We start from the raw sequence: 15,676 nt of genomic DNA on the forward strand, positions 1-15,676 counted from the left end.
CTAGCCCCCAGAAAGCTGAGGTTGGCGAAAAACGAGTTCGACCACATGATAGACTTAGGAATCATACGACCGTCAAATAGCCCATATGCATCTCCGTTGCACATGGTCCCTAAAAATGACAACAACGATTGGCATCCAACTGGTGACTATCGGCGATTGAACGCGAAAACCATTCCCGATCGTTACCCGTTGCCTCACATTCACGATTTGACAGCTACCTTGAAAGGTACAACTGTCTTTTCGAAAATCGACTTGGTTAAAGCGTTTAACCTAATCCCTATGGCTACTGACGACATACCGAAAACAGCTATCATTACTCCTTTGGACTCTATGAATTTTTGCGAATGCCTTTCGGTCTAAGAAACGCTGCCCAAACATTCCAAAGATTCATAGACGACGTTTTTCGAGGTCTCCTCTGTGTACAAACGTATTTTGACGACTGCCTAATCTCAAGTCTGGACATAGAATCACATCTCAAGCATCTGGATTTTGTTTTCGACCGACTACAGAAACATGGCATTACCGTAAACATCCAGAAATGACAAATCGGTACCCACTCATTAGACTTTTTAGGACACACTATCGATGCTCAAGGCATTCGACCCCTTAGAGCCAAAGTGGCTGCCATTCTGGATTACCCAAAACCGACCAACGTCAAGCAATTACTCACGTTTAACGGCCTGGTAAGTTTCTATAGACGTTTCATACCGAAATGCGCATTACTTATGAAACCTCTTACCGACCAACTTCGTGGAAATGCGAAATCCATTAATTTGGACGACACCGCACAAAAAGCATTCTCTACAATTAAGGAACTTATCGCTAAAGCAACAATGCCTGCTCATCAGGACACGGAAGCACTCATTAGCATCGCAGTAGTCGCATCCGACTCAGCACTCGGAGGAGTCTTACAACAATGGGTTAACAACTCCTGGCAACCATTAGCATTTTTCTCTAGACGGTTGCTAGACACCGAATCGAGGTACAGCACATTCGGTAGGGAACTCCTAGCTATGTATTGTGCTGTACGACATTTTCAACACTACATCGAAGGCCGTGAATTCACCCTTTTCACTGACCATAAACCTCTTACTTTCTCGTTAAGCTCCTCTTCAGACAAGTACTCTCCCCGTGAGTATCGACAACTGGACTACATTTCGCAGTTTACTTCAGATATTCAACATACTTCTGGAGCAAACAATGTGGTCGCAGACGCGTTGTCTCGAATAACGTCCTTGAACAGTTTCCAAGGAATCGACCTTCTGAAACTCGCCGAGCTTCAAAAAGAAGAGACTGATCTTCAGCACGAGTTATCCTCTACAACCCTTAAACTACGCATCAAACAGATGGGAACAGGTAAGGAAACCTTACTGTGTGACACATCTACAGGTAGGGATCGCCCAATCGTGCCGAAACGCAATGTCTTCAACACATTGCACAAACTTTCGCATCCAGGTGTTCGTGCAACCATCAAGCTTATAGCAGAACGGTTTTGCTGGCCTGGCATGAATAAAGACGTGAGGGAGTGGGCACGCTCCTGTGTAAGCTGCTAAAAATCTAAGGTCATCAGACACAATAAATGTCCCTTAGGCTCATTTAAAACTCCCGATGCTCGTTTCGACCATGTTCATCTGGATTTGGTAGGACCTTTACCAGATTCAAATGGACACTCTTACCTCTTAACCTGCGTAGACCGTTTCACTCGATGGCCAGAAGCAGTAGCTATCAAGGACATCACTGTTGAAACAGTGGCCCGCCCCTTCGTCGAACGACGGGTGTCGAACTTCGGCTGCCTTTCAACCACTACAGACCGCGGACGTCAGTTCGAATCTGAACGTTTCCGTCGTCTGACCACACTTTTAGGAATCACTCGCTTCCGAACGACCGCCTACCACGCACAAGCAAACGGGTTGGTAGAACGCTTTCACCGACAACTAAAAGCTTCACTATCAGCTGCAAACGTTTCACAGTGGACCGACGCTCTTCCACTTGTCTTACTAGGTATCCTCAATGCAGTGAAAGCTGACATTGGATACACTGCGGCTCAACTCGTTTATGGAACGACACTTCGACTTCCAGGAGAATTCGTGGATTCTTCATCCTCTTGAATGAACATGGATCTAACCTCCTACACGAGCAGGCTTGTAGTGGCATTGGACCATAATCACACAATACTCGAAGCTGGCCACGAGACTACCCGGAAAATAGATATTCAATAATTAACGCGGAGAAATACCTAAGGATGGAAAAGGCGGGAGAAATGAGTTGAATGAATTGGAGTTGATCGTATGGCATGGCTCGGCCATGCAGGCGTGGTCCCTGGGGAATATTACTTTATATCTTTTATTCATATTAAATATATTGTTCCGTCTCTAGCTTGAAGTTGTTCTTCATCATGTATTGGTAGTTGTTACGATACGATGAGTTGGTGTAGACGATGATGTGACTTCTACGTAAGATCTTATAGATTAGGCAGTTATATCATGACAAATCTACAATTTTAGGATTAGGTCTATTATTATCACAGCACTAATATCATAGTAGACCATAATTCTACAGGCTTACAAACGCAATGCGTTAAGTTAAACCTGTTTCCACTCGACCTTAATCAACTGATGTTTTCGTTCAACCTGACTTACGACATAGTACACACATCTTCGTACGTCGAAACTCACATCGACGACCTTCCAAATCAGCATACAAAGGACCTTTCAAAGTTCTTCAGCGCGAACCGAAGTAACATATAATCGATGAGGACGGAACCAACGATAGCATCAGCATCGATCGCCTCAAAGCAGCGTATTTAGAAAGAAATCCTACCTACGTCGATTTTCCTTCGGTACAATCGAACGACACGACACCGACAATTATAATACCTCATCCGACAACCAACACACACGATGATACTTCGACAGTATCTGAAAATAAACTTAAAACAACGCGTTCTGGGAGGAGAGTAAGATTTCCAGAACGCTTAAATGACTATTGCACGTAAGACACTAGTTAATATTTGTTTCATCTCGATTTTCCGTGGCATTATATATAATATTTAAAAAATTTTAATATGCTTATATTTTTATATATTTATCATTTGGCTGACATGTATATTAAAAACATTTTTAAAAAATTTGTAAAAATCGTTTTTACGATATTAACCTTTTTTTCGACATTGGATGCTGACCACACGTTTTAATGGACTCACCTAGCTGAAGGCGCTCAGTCATGCAACCGCACCAGATTACGTGTAGGAATGCCGTGCTCAACATATACTGCAATCGCTAGCCAGATTAGATCAAACGATTCTCGATATATTGACAGTCAACAAATATATCTTCCGGTCTCCTCGATTCTGCCTTTTGATTTCTCTTGTTGGGTACGCTTCATATTAGGTGTTACTGGTTAAAGTATTGTTAAACACTGAATACCTGTGCCATCTTCAGTAATTCAGTGGGCTACGTTGAAATCGGTCAAACAGTAGTCTTATATGATTTGGTTTTTCCCCTGGAAATGAAACATGCTACGGATGAAAAGGGCGTACCCTAAACTTTTGGGGTCATTTACGTATGTGAATGAGTGCACAAGCATTTCGCGACTCGGTTAGCCAATAAAAAGCTTCTGTCTTCAGGGCCTGTGAGGTTCAATTGACCTCCAGAGAAATCCACCACCAAGTTGAGTCTTTTCCAAGTCACACGATTTATCACTGAATGTTGGACAGTCTATCGAACATCGTCAAAGACAAGAATGACTAACGCCAGCTGATCAACTGCACGCCATGGACTGGAGCACACAACATTGGCTCTAAAATACACTTCCTTATTTGCTTATTATAGCAAACTTTCTAACTAGTGTACTGTTCTCTTTATACAGTCACCAAAATAGTCATAGTGCCTGGATATCGTGAAAGGATAATCCACCTTAGGTGTTAATCGTGAGGTGCGATTTCGACGTAAGCTAGTCGATCACACTAACAACATCCTACCTCAGATCTCGACCATCCAAATAGGTCATCTCTCACTACCTGACCTGTTATCGAAGTAGCCAGTTTCGATATTCAGTACAAAGCTTGAGTATAAGTACCAGAACAGGAAAATTCACAACACAAACAATATCAATATTTGTGATTCCTTAACTCTTAGAATGAAATTTGCGGAGATTGTAGTGACTTTTTAAATAGTTGAATTCATGAGTCTAGATTATATCAACTGGTGAATTCAGCTACTTCTTAACTGAACTGCTTTTCCAGTCATGATAGTCTCAGTGTTCATTTTATTTCGAATACCACAGGGATTGTTTGGAAATTACGTGAACAAAAAGTATGAAAATTCAGTATTTGGCAATAAATGTTAGACTGGTGAATAGCGATCTTGACAGATATCACGACAACGAACATTGAAAGGTGAACTAGCAGAATGTATCACGATCTACACAGTCGTTCATGTAAGCGCTGTTAACAACAACAATACACCTACTCAGAGTACAAATATATTAACTACTACCTATACTAGATCAAAATCCTACATTGGTGAGCACGGCTAACGATGCCAAAAGTGTTGTCAACTGTCATATTTATTACCAATTTATCCATTGGCTTTTATTCACCTTAACGTGTTATTTTATCAGTCTGTTGATTAATGTTCACGTACAATGTCTTACTGTTACGTAGATTAGTATCCAAGTTCAGCTTATTAGGTTGGTCGATACAGATACTATAGTTCAACAGGAGGATTTATTGACATTTATATGCTATAGCGAAATTGGTTTGTTGAAATATCAACCTCTGGCAAATATCTCTCCAAGTAGTAGTCAAGTCAGATAGGATGGTGACTAATTTTAACGAAGACTAATCAGCTGTCTGGAATTAGTGCCTCGTCTTGTTTCTTCGCTATACATTTTACTCTGTTTAGGATTATGGACAATCTTCTGACATATTTTCTTTCAGCCACGGCCAGCCTGATTCCCAGGCTTGTATAGTTGCAGAATTATTTTATTTAATAATAATAATAATGTATATATACTTCTGCATGCGCAGACGTCACTTGTTTGACTTCTTTTTGGATTTGTACTGAATCAATCAGGCTACAAAAACAACAATATCATGTAAATCAAAGAACTAGTGTTGATAAACTGAATCTGCTCCGATTTCTTTCATGTTTATACTCTTTTTCACAATTGGCCCAGCTCAATCCACGTCTGCTGGATACTTTTTATTCACGAAACTATCCGGAAGTGCATTACAATTTCGCTAAATTATCCACCATGTTTATGTTACTATATAACAATTATTTTAACCTTGACCAGTTATGTTGTGAACTAGAAATATCACTCACGAGTCTGTCACTGACTTTACATATATATGGATTTAAACTTAAGATCGGAACCCGCCCTTTCCTGTGTGCTACTTGAATAATTGGTTCAGTCTAATATTGTCGCACGATGTGACGTCTAGCACATTTGGTCTTACTCCGAAGTACCAACATTGATGTATTGACGTGCATCTACGTGGAAGCTAGATGTTATGTTCGTAAAAACCTCAGTTTCTTTTTGTCAGGTAACAACCTTTATCTGTAGTTAGGTATTGAGATTAGCAGTGGTCTAACTAATCTAGATATTGACAATGTCCTGTGTGAAGATGCACCGAATACTCAGGAGTTGGCAATGCAGTTGTCCGTAACACCTTTATAGTCTAACGATACTAATCCAGTCAAATCACAAGTCAGGGACTTTATTGAGTCCGAAGATATATTCGGAAAGTTTCCGAAGTGTTGAAAGACGTTTGATTTAAGCTGGTGAGTAATGGCAAGATGTGTTTACCACCCTGTACCCTCTCGTAAACCAGCGTGAATAGTTGACCTAGTGCCTTCAGCTAAGGTGTGTCCAGTAAAACTGATGTAGTCAGCATCAATGCAGAGGACTTACGTAACGATTTATTTGTGAATTTGTTTGTCTCTACAGTTTAGTATAGTCACTGATGGTTTTCAACATTTTAGCATTGAAAACACCATTACCTTTTTCTTTGTTCTGATTAGATACGCGACTACATGCCTGATAAGTCTTGTCGATCGAACGCTATATTCGTTTTCCTAAGCTATTCTGGTAACCCGCAGACTAGAACTACATAGCGACTTGAACACCAGAGAGAAGACGCAAGTATGAGAGAAAATACTTTATCTCAAGCTTCATTCTTGTACAGAAAAACATGGGTATTTATAGATGCTAACGTTTGTTAAGTCAACATCATAATTCAGCCGATCCGTTAGCGATATACTATGCTACCGACCAGTAGTAACACGCCACGTTGGAATTCTAGAATGCTCCATCGTGCTGTGATTGGCTAGGACTCTTCGGCTCCTTTTAGGCCTCTGGAGGCTCCGATAATGTTCTCCGAAAGCCGACTCAACAATGCCGAATAGCATTTAGGTAAATCGGTGAGCATTCTTTGCGCCTTTGCATACACATGCACACTTGGTGATGTTCAGAATTATGTTCTGCGTCGTTATTAGTATTATTTTAATGACAAACCCAACCCTAAAATTGTACATTTGTCATGATATGACTATCAAATCTATAAGGTCTTACGTGGAAGTCATGCCGTATCATGCAAAATATTGATACCAAAACAATCTTGTACTTTCTTTTTAAAATGTTCTCACGCTTATTTCCGTTTACAGTCAGAAAGCTGTAATAATCATTAAATCAATTGAGCTGTAATTTACATGAGACTTATAGCCTAATGCAAACGTTACTTTCACTTCAGCATAACCTTGGGAAGACTTTTCAAATCAGTTGGAATATATCGCGGAAGAATGCAAATCTAAATATCTGAAATGATTAACAGAAGACAGTTCAAATCATAATTTTACACCATCATCACTATTGTCATTTTTCGAATACATTAATTTGCCACCATTTCTACAGTTTAAACTGGATTCACGTGTAGGTGGGGACTATACTTATGAATTTATTTTTGTGAGTAGTTATCTTCACTAGTTATCATTATTTATTTATTTGAATGTCATGAGTGAGCATTTTAATTTCAGCGTTAGAGTCTATTTTACCTTGTAGCAAGGTTTCCTAGTCAAAAGTGCGGCCGAATGAAGGTTACAAACATGAGTTTAGGGAGTGGTCTGCATAGGAAAGCAATATAACCACAGTTGTCTGCTTACATCATGCTTAGCTATGAAGAGTCACGAGGAAGCAGAATGCTTCACCTTACAGACACGAAGGAATAACGTTATTTCCTTAACATGTTTTCTTGTCAGTTGCTCCATTTTTCCTTTAGGGATGTCGAGTCCTTCCACGATTATGACATAATTTAACAGTTTTATCCTAGGCTCTATGTTGGACACTTTTTCGGAATTCACTGCTTCTACAAGCGTCATGTCACGAATGAATCAAAAGGCCAGAGCATCTGTATTGGGGGCTAGGTATCTATATAGTACGTCACACCACCTAAGTGTCAATGGTATAAATTACGAGGTTCTGGTAAGATAATAGATAATTTGGAGAGAGTAGGAGTAGATATCTCATCAAAGGGTGCAGAGTCAAAAAATATTTGTTGAGGTGATCCGGCAAATTTCTTGCAAAAGACAAGCAAGGATCAGGAGACACTAAGAAGCGTTTCATCCAGTCAGTGTTCACTTGAAGTTTTAGCCAAAAATATCAAGGAAGTGAAACGTCACATGCAGAGGTTCTGATTGACTAATTTCTACACTGCTTCTATGTTTAGTGGCATTCCAGAATCCTCTAGCAATCCAAGGACCTTTAAAATATTATAAAAAACCTTTATTTTGTGTATTGAAATGAACATTGAAGTAAAGCACTTCTCGCGTACTTTGCATCTTCTCTCTCTTGTTCAGATCGCTGTATAGTTCTAGCTTGGGGGTTAGAGAATAGCATAGGAACCGAATATAGCGTTCAATCCGCAAGACTTATCAATATTTGAGAAAATGTGTAAGTGGGAAAACAAAAGACCCTTGAATGTCTATAAGATCCGAACATTAAAATTGTTGAACTGGTAGATCATAACAAGAAGGAGCTCACAATAGTTCGAGCTAGTTTGAATTTCATGTTATAAACCATAGTTAAGTGGCATCCATAAGTTTTTTTCTATTTGAAACGAATATCTAGAAGCAAACATGTAGACTCCCGAAATAAAATAAACCTTAGGCGCTAATAAAACTGGAATTGATGAGAGATAAGATTGTGAGGTCATGAATCACCATGACTAGTAGGGTGCGGAAAATTATTCGTTTCATTATTTATTTTTGTACATATGAATGACAGTGGGAGTAGGTTGTGTTCATGACGGATCACTAATTCCTAAGATAAATCCATATTTTAGGTGGCTCACCCAGCAGTGCATCAAAGTTGGATGGAAGTTCTCAGAGTAGTTGACAAAGCCCTTAAGAGTTCAAGAACAGGGTCATCAGTCTCTTAAAGTTGATGATGGTGTCCCACGTAAATATACACAATGACAGCATGTTCTACATTGAACCATTCCTCACTGTGAAAGGCATACGACTCGTTGGAACTTGATATTTTATAGTTAACATTGTGGGTGTATTGTTTTCTGGTCTACTATAGTGGTCGTATATTGCGACTGAGAGGGAAATGTTCTGTAAGTTTTGGGCTCTCTGTACAATTATCATCTACATCGTGTATTGAGAAGAGTGTCTGAATTTTACATTTTTCTAAGTGAAGTAGGAGTTCATCCACTCTGTAACGCATGATTTCATGCATTCTATGCCATTTCTTACTCCAGACATATAGGTTGTCAGGGTCAGAATGAACGTGCGTTATACTTTCTCATAAAGCTTCGGCCATAAAGCTGTACACTACTTTGAAATCATTAGTATGTAACTATTGTCTAACATATTTCATGGTTTCGCATCCATCGTCTGAATACACGAGAAACAAGAGAGTATCCAATATACTTCTAGGATAACTATTTGTTTATATTTGGTTGGTTAAGGATGAAACCATGGATTTAGTGAGTTACTGGTTCCAAAGGACTTTCAATCAGGAGGAAACCTTTGATTTTGGACCTTTTCAGATGCGCTCTTGAGAGTGAAGAACGGTAATGATGCAGAGAGTTTGTTGTCACGTTGTCGAAATGACATAGATCTGTCAACATTTATAACATTTTGCCTCTTTCAAGCTGAAACTTGTTCTTCAGAAATGTTAAACGTCATATTGCTGACCGTCACGATAGGATGAGTCAATGTAGGGAAGAATTTGTATCATCTCTAACAAGTTGATCTTATCTACAAACTGATGTAAATCAAGTAACATATTGCTATTTGAGAGTAAATTATTACTATTTGACGGGAGATACAGTTTTCACTGTAGTGGGTTACTCAGTTGGTTTGATATTTTATAAGGTATATTGATCGTAAAAGTATGGGGGATAATATTTCTCACATATGAATGCAAATAATATTCGTAAGATCCGTACTGTCGATACGACAGTTGGGGCGCTTTATGAAGGTTGCGTTGCGAATTGCAACTGATAGTCGGGAGTAAGTCCACGTAAATTTGAGGGCTTCTGAAAATCCGTGACCTTGTATATTTATGGAACATCAGGAGCGTTAATGATGGCGCAGGACGAAGTCATCCGTCTCATATGCGTTATCGGTGGCAAATCTTGAGAGGGCTAAGAAAAAGGGTAAGAAAAGAAAATATTGAGCAACTCACGATGACTTAGGACATTATGAGTCATCGTTGATCAGCATCCGTAAGGTTTGCCGGTTATCCGTTTACCTGTAACAGGAAAAAAGGAAATGACACTGAGGAAGAATAATGTAACTTTAACGTTAGAGAGATTCGAAATCTAAAGGCGAGGTGTAGGAGCATAGGGGCATGACTAGTAATCAATGAATAATGAGAGAGGGCAGACCATGTGTTTTAGCATTTAGTTATGTTCACATGAATGGCAATGGGGTTCGTCAAATTGAAGTTATCTCCCCACTATCATGTTTCTGGTCAACACCACCACCAGCCCTCCTTTTGTGATGTTGGGCTCTCTTTCGTTTGTGGCAAGTACGAATATTGCTTTAATTGAAACCCGCATTTGGACTACACTGTCTCTACTAGTTTCATGTTACAAGCTCGTCAGATGATTAACACATTTGTATTATGGTTTAGACATCCATTTAGTATATCACACTTCTATGAAGATGATGGACCTTGTTTGCATAAACCATTATTAAACACACTGATATTCAATGGGTGACACAATCCACTTTCAGAAAGAAGATCATTAAGTAGACTTCTGAACCGGGTTGTGGTTTCACTGCAACGGAGGTTCACTGGCTGACTGTTCTACATGGTTAAGTCGCTAATCAGGAAAAAATTCTGGCGTAAGTTTGTGTAGGTTTTTGGAATCGCTAGAATCTCTTCCTTATTGAGTAGATTGTGGGATAATATCATGGAATATGAAGGAATGAATACCGAAGAGTAGAAAATACCGTTAATAAGCCAGTAGATAAGGACTAGGTTTAATTTGATACGCCTGATCTAGAGAGGTTCTCATTTGAGTTGTTGACATCTTTGATAATCCTTGTTGCTAGAATACCCTTAAACAGCTTTGGTAAACTTTCTTTGAACAACCCCGATTTGCCTACAATTACTGTAAGCAAAAATATCACATTTAAGAATGGGTAGGATATATTTTTTGAATAGTAACAATCCCCTTCAGTGTTATTGAAGTTTATCATTATTGATCCAATGAGCATCCTAGCTCCGGATACCTGAGGTGCAATCTGCTCGGAAAGGTCCAGACTGTTGTCGTATCTCAAACCCAAGTCACTAACAGTGTAGATAGGTTTAAGTGTATGTTTGTGTACAGCCAGATTTAGATTAAGGCAGTGGCCAATGTGAATAAATGCACTTTTGTCAACATTAAGTGGCAAATTCCATGACAGTCCATTCGTACAACGTATTTATTACTTCTTGGATTACAGCTGAAATATGGCTTTCTTTGGTGGGAGAAGAGAATGAATAGACCACTTTTAGGTCATCGGCAAAAAGGAAAGGTTTACCATAGTGAAAGAGGGAACACACGTCATTGATGGAATGGAAAAAAGTAATGGACCAATTACACTTCCTTGTATAGCCTCACTGATTACATTCACAGGATTATTTATAGTAGCAAGATCCAGAGCGGACGATTTGGCTACGTTCTGCTAAAAGAAGTTTGAGCCAAAATAAGGGGGGATTCCGTGTACCAAATAAAGGAAGTTTTAGAAGTTTGTGTGAGACACTGTCAAAAGCCTTACTTAAATCGAAGTATACCATTATCACCGACTGACAATTATCTCTTTTCTGAGTAATTTGATCGAAATTTGCAGATGTGATGTGAAACATGAGTGCTTAGTCAAAAACCCGTGTTGAGATGGGGTAATCGGGCTAGTCTCCATACATCGAGATTCACATAGACGACCTCTCGAATCAGCATACGAAGGACCCTTCGAACTTCTCCAGCGCGAACCTAAGTGCTATATAATCGAAAAAAACGGAATCAAAAATCGCATCAAAGCAGCGTATTTGGAAGGAAACCCTATTCATGTCGATTTTCCTTCGGTAAAATCGAAAGACACGAGTTCTAAACTTACAACACATCAACCAATAGCCAACAATCACGATAACACTTTGGCGGCATCCGAAAACAGATCCAAAACAACGCGTTTAGAAAGAAGAGTAAGATTTACAGAACATTTAAACGATTACTGCACGTAAGACACTAAATAACACTTTGTTTCTTCTTCTTCACTTTTCTTTGTATTATGTTTAAAAAACCAATTTTAATATGCATATACATATATTTATTCAACAATTGTTTTTTCGTTTTTGTTTGCTAATATGCTTGCTAATATGTGTATATTAATTTTTTTTCAAAAGGTCACTGTGTAAAAATCGCTTCAAGGCTATCACATGTGTATAAGTCTATTTTCCTTTTTTCGCCTGCTTTGTGTCTTAAAGCGCGTATGAGTGTGATTCGGCTTGAACTTATATATTCTTTCTTTTCCACAACCTCACTAGGGAGGGAGTGATATGTAGCGGTAAATAAGTCCTCAAAATCAATAGCTGTTTAAGTCTTCGACATTGAATGCTGACCACATTCGTTTTAATGGACTCACCTTGCTGATAGCACCAGGTTATGCATCCATATTAGACCACAAGTGGGAACGCCTTGTTCAACTTCCATTGCAATCGCTAGCCACTTTAGATCAGTCGATTCTCGATATATTGGTAGCCTATCAGTTATATCTTCAAACCTCCTCGCTTCTGAATTTTGGTTTCACTGAGTGGGCACGATTCAGCCATAAAAGCTGTTACTGGTTAGTGTTGTTCAACTACAAATACCTGTGGCATCTTCAACTTGATCTTAGGTAAACCTGACAAAGCAGCTAGTATGGCACACCCGGGTCATCAAGATTATTTGGACAAAATGCTGGTAATCGTGGAGAATGGTGTAGTAACGCGTTCAACTATTGCATTATATCTGCTCACTGTAATCTAAACACTTAATCGAGTATGTAAAATTATGTATGGGTCTGATAGAGCGCGCGTCCGCACATCAATTTTAATCTATTCTCCTCTTGGTTGTAGACAGAGACAAATAATAATGTATCCACAATCCATTAACACCCACAAATATACATGTATTTTCAACTCCCACACACACTCTCATTTAATTCCATGTGTGCTTGCTTCCTGCGTGCTTGGGGAGTTTACAAATCTTTAGCAATAAACTATTTCTATAACTGATGTCCAGGCTCTTGGATAATCTTGAGTAAATCCATAGTTCTAGTAGGAGATTTAGTCTATGTAAATGTTCAGTTAACGGGATACTATTTATTGGAGTCAGATATAGAGGAACTTAACTTCTACAAAGTTGGTGAGCCTCAGTTAGAGCACACGTTCCTCTACAAAGTCTGCTGCATATTTCCCAATTATATCATAAAGGACTTCAGATAAGAATTATTACTGCAATTATTAACACTTTATTGACAGTTATAACAAATTCACCCATAACATTGTTCGTATGGAATTATTGGTGTATATTCTCATACGTAAACCCAAAGTGACAGTTTTCTCGGCGAGTCATATATATATTTCTTGTTTTTATTTTTTATTTCTTCATATTGTATATTTTCATCCCCAGCCTATTATTGTTGCTATTGTAATAGTTTCTTCGTGTCATGTTACTTCATAATTCATCAAGCCTTTCATCTAAGTCTATTTCCGTGGGTGCAATCTCTGTACCTTTACCTATCTTTAATCTTCGGAAGGCTGAACTGTGGTTTGCACGGTTAGAAAGCTTTTTTGTTGCAAACAGAATCACAAGTTAGTACACGAAATTTAGCTACGCAAGCTCACTGCTGCCGGACGACGTTAGTGAACAAGTGCCTGACGTCATTTTTAGGCCGGATTCAGACTCATTATACGATTGCATAAAAAGAGAGGTTATTCATGTCATACTTCTCACCGACCAGCAGACAAGTGATCAACTTTCATCTAGTGTAGAGCTAAGTGACAACACACCGTCTCAATTAAAAGGCCACATGACAAATATGTCGAGGAATTGTATGGCGGATATACGTCTATTGAATCGGTTGTCGCTCAAACCTCTCCCGCAAAGCATCCAACAGATACTAGAGATTGGAGACGGGCAAGAACACGCCACTTTTACAGTCATGATATACAGATTACAACATTTATTGGCTCACGGTATGCATCCCAAGTAGGGTTGTTAAAGAAATACCGTCGATAAAAGTGAATATCAGTTTATTCGTGCAGATGTCTTAGAGTTAATGATTAGGTTTATGTTTTGGTATTACACTGAGTAGTCTTCAAAATATTTTCCAAGTCGGTATCGCGTCCACGTTGCACATCAGATCCAATCTCGGCATCACTGTGTTAGAATTTTGGTCGTGTTAAGTATTTATGCAATACAATTTTTTAAGTTTGTTGTTGTTATAAAGTAGACTAGTAGAGCTCTTGGCGTGAACTATAACCTTGAGAAAACGCGTGCGTCAAGTTTGTTGGAGACATCAGAAGTTCCGTAGCTGTGCTGCCAGAGCAAGATTCTGAAAAAACAGAGAAACAGAGGAGTAGCAAGACCCTTGAATATGAACGCTAAACAATGCTCAACATTTTGTAGTAGAACAGACAGAGATATGACAAATTATTGGGTTTAATTCATACTAGCTCTTGTTGCTGGAGTAAAATGTGACTAATGACTCCAGATGAGAGAATGCAGTAATAAAGAACAATGAGTTTGATATTTACCAGGGTGCAGTAAGTTCGAATGAAGAAAGTCAAGGTTGGCATAAGGAAGGCTGTTTATTAGAACAGAAAGTGCATATTGAGAGTAAGTTGTCAAGAAAAATAGTTTCTATATCTTCTATTGTCTGATTTTTTCTTTTTGTTTTTTCTCACCCGACGCCTGTCACACAGTTCCAGTGTAAAAGTCCGAGTTAGCATATTATAGGTTGTCTTAGTAGAATAGCTAATCCAGCATAAAATTGGAAACACGGGTCTGAATGGCGAGCGTAGAAGAATAACCTAAATATCACAGATTGACTGATTTGTTCTCAAACATAAAGAACCTGCAATAAACACAATGTTAAGAATAATTTCAAATAACAGTTTGTTACATGAGGCATGCCAATTTACAGGCAAGTTCAAATTGTTACAAAAGACACAATTTTCACTGTGGCAAGTTACTCAGCTGGGTTGATTTTTTGTAAGATATGAATGTAGATGGTTATAGTCAGTATCACAGTCGGCCCGCTTTATGAAGGTTGAGTTGCGACGTGCAACTGATGGTGGACAACAGATCCTATTATCACTATGATACGCACGTATGTGGGTTTATGTACAAACATATTACAAAATAAACAACATAAAATATATAAGGAAGTCGAAAGTGTCAGTGAATAAGAAACGCTGTGAACAATTATTTAGCAATACGGTGTAGATAGTAACAAACATAATAATATTCAGTGGATTTACATGGAAGGTTAAGATAAACGGTGTATATTTGCGTAGTGACCCAGCTACATGATCATTAGACAACAGAGATATACGTAACAATAATTCATAGTACAGTCTTGTGACTTGCGATTTCTTCAATCTTCATTCTGATCGATCAATCGTATCAGCCAAAAGTGGATGCATTGTGACAATCAATGTGATGTATTAGGGCCGATTGTCATCCACCACATATATATGGGGTCCAAATTGTGATGAAAGCTTCCAACAACTAAGATGTTATGTATTCTAGGGTTTTCGATCAAAGAAATATAAAAAGTAATGTTTTCCTACAACCCAAACAAATGCAATCTCTCTGAACGCACACCATCCACTAAACTTAGGGATATCTGGTAATAACTACATTTTGTGATAAACAAATGAGTAGGAAATCGTATTTCTGACGTTTCGTAACTTAATGCCACTTATTCAGGGTAAAAAATAATCGAAATCAAGCCAACATAAGTTTAAATGGTACAGAGAGACAATGCAGAATAGTTTTTGTACATTCATATTCTTATAGGTCCGAACATGTCAATGACAAGTTATTTTGATCCATGTGGTTTTGCATGATATCATTGTGATAATTTATGCGTAAGAAAGGAAACATGAGAACTGTATACCTTTGTAATGTGAGGTA

Source organism: Schistosoma haematobium, chromosome ZW (assembly GCF_000699445.3).
Source record: "Schistosoma haematobium chromosome ZW, whole genome shotgun sequence".
NCBI lineage: Eukaryota > Metazoa > Platyhelminthes > Trematoda > Strigeidida > Schistosomatidae > Schistosoma > Schistosoma haematobium.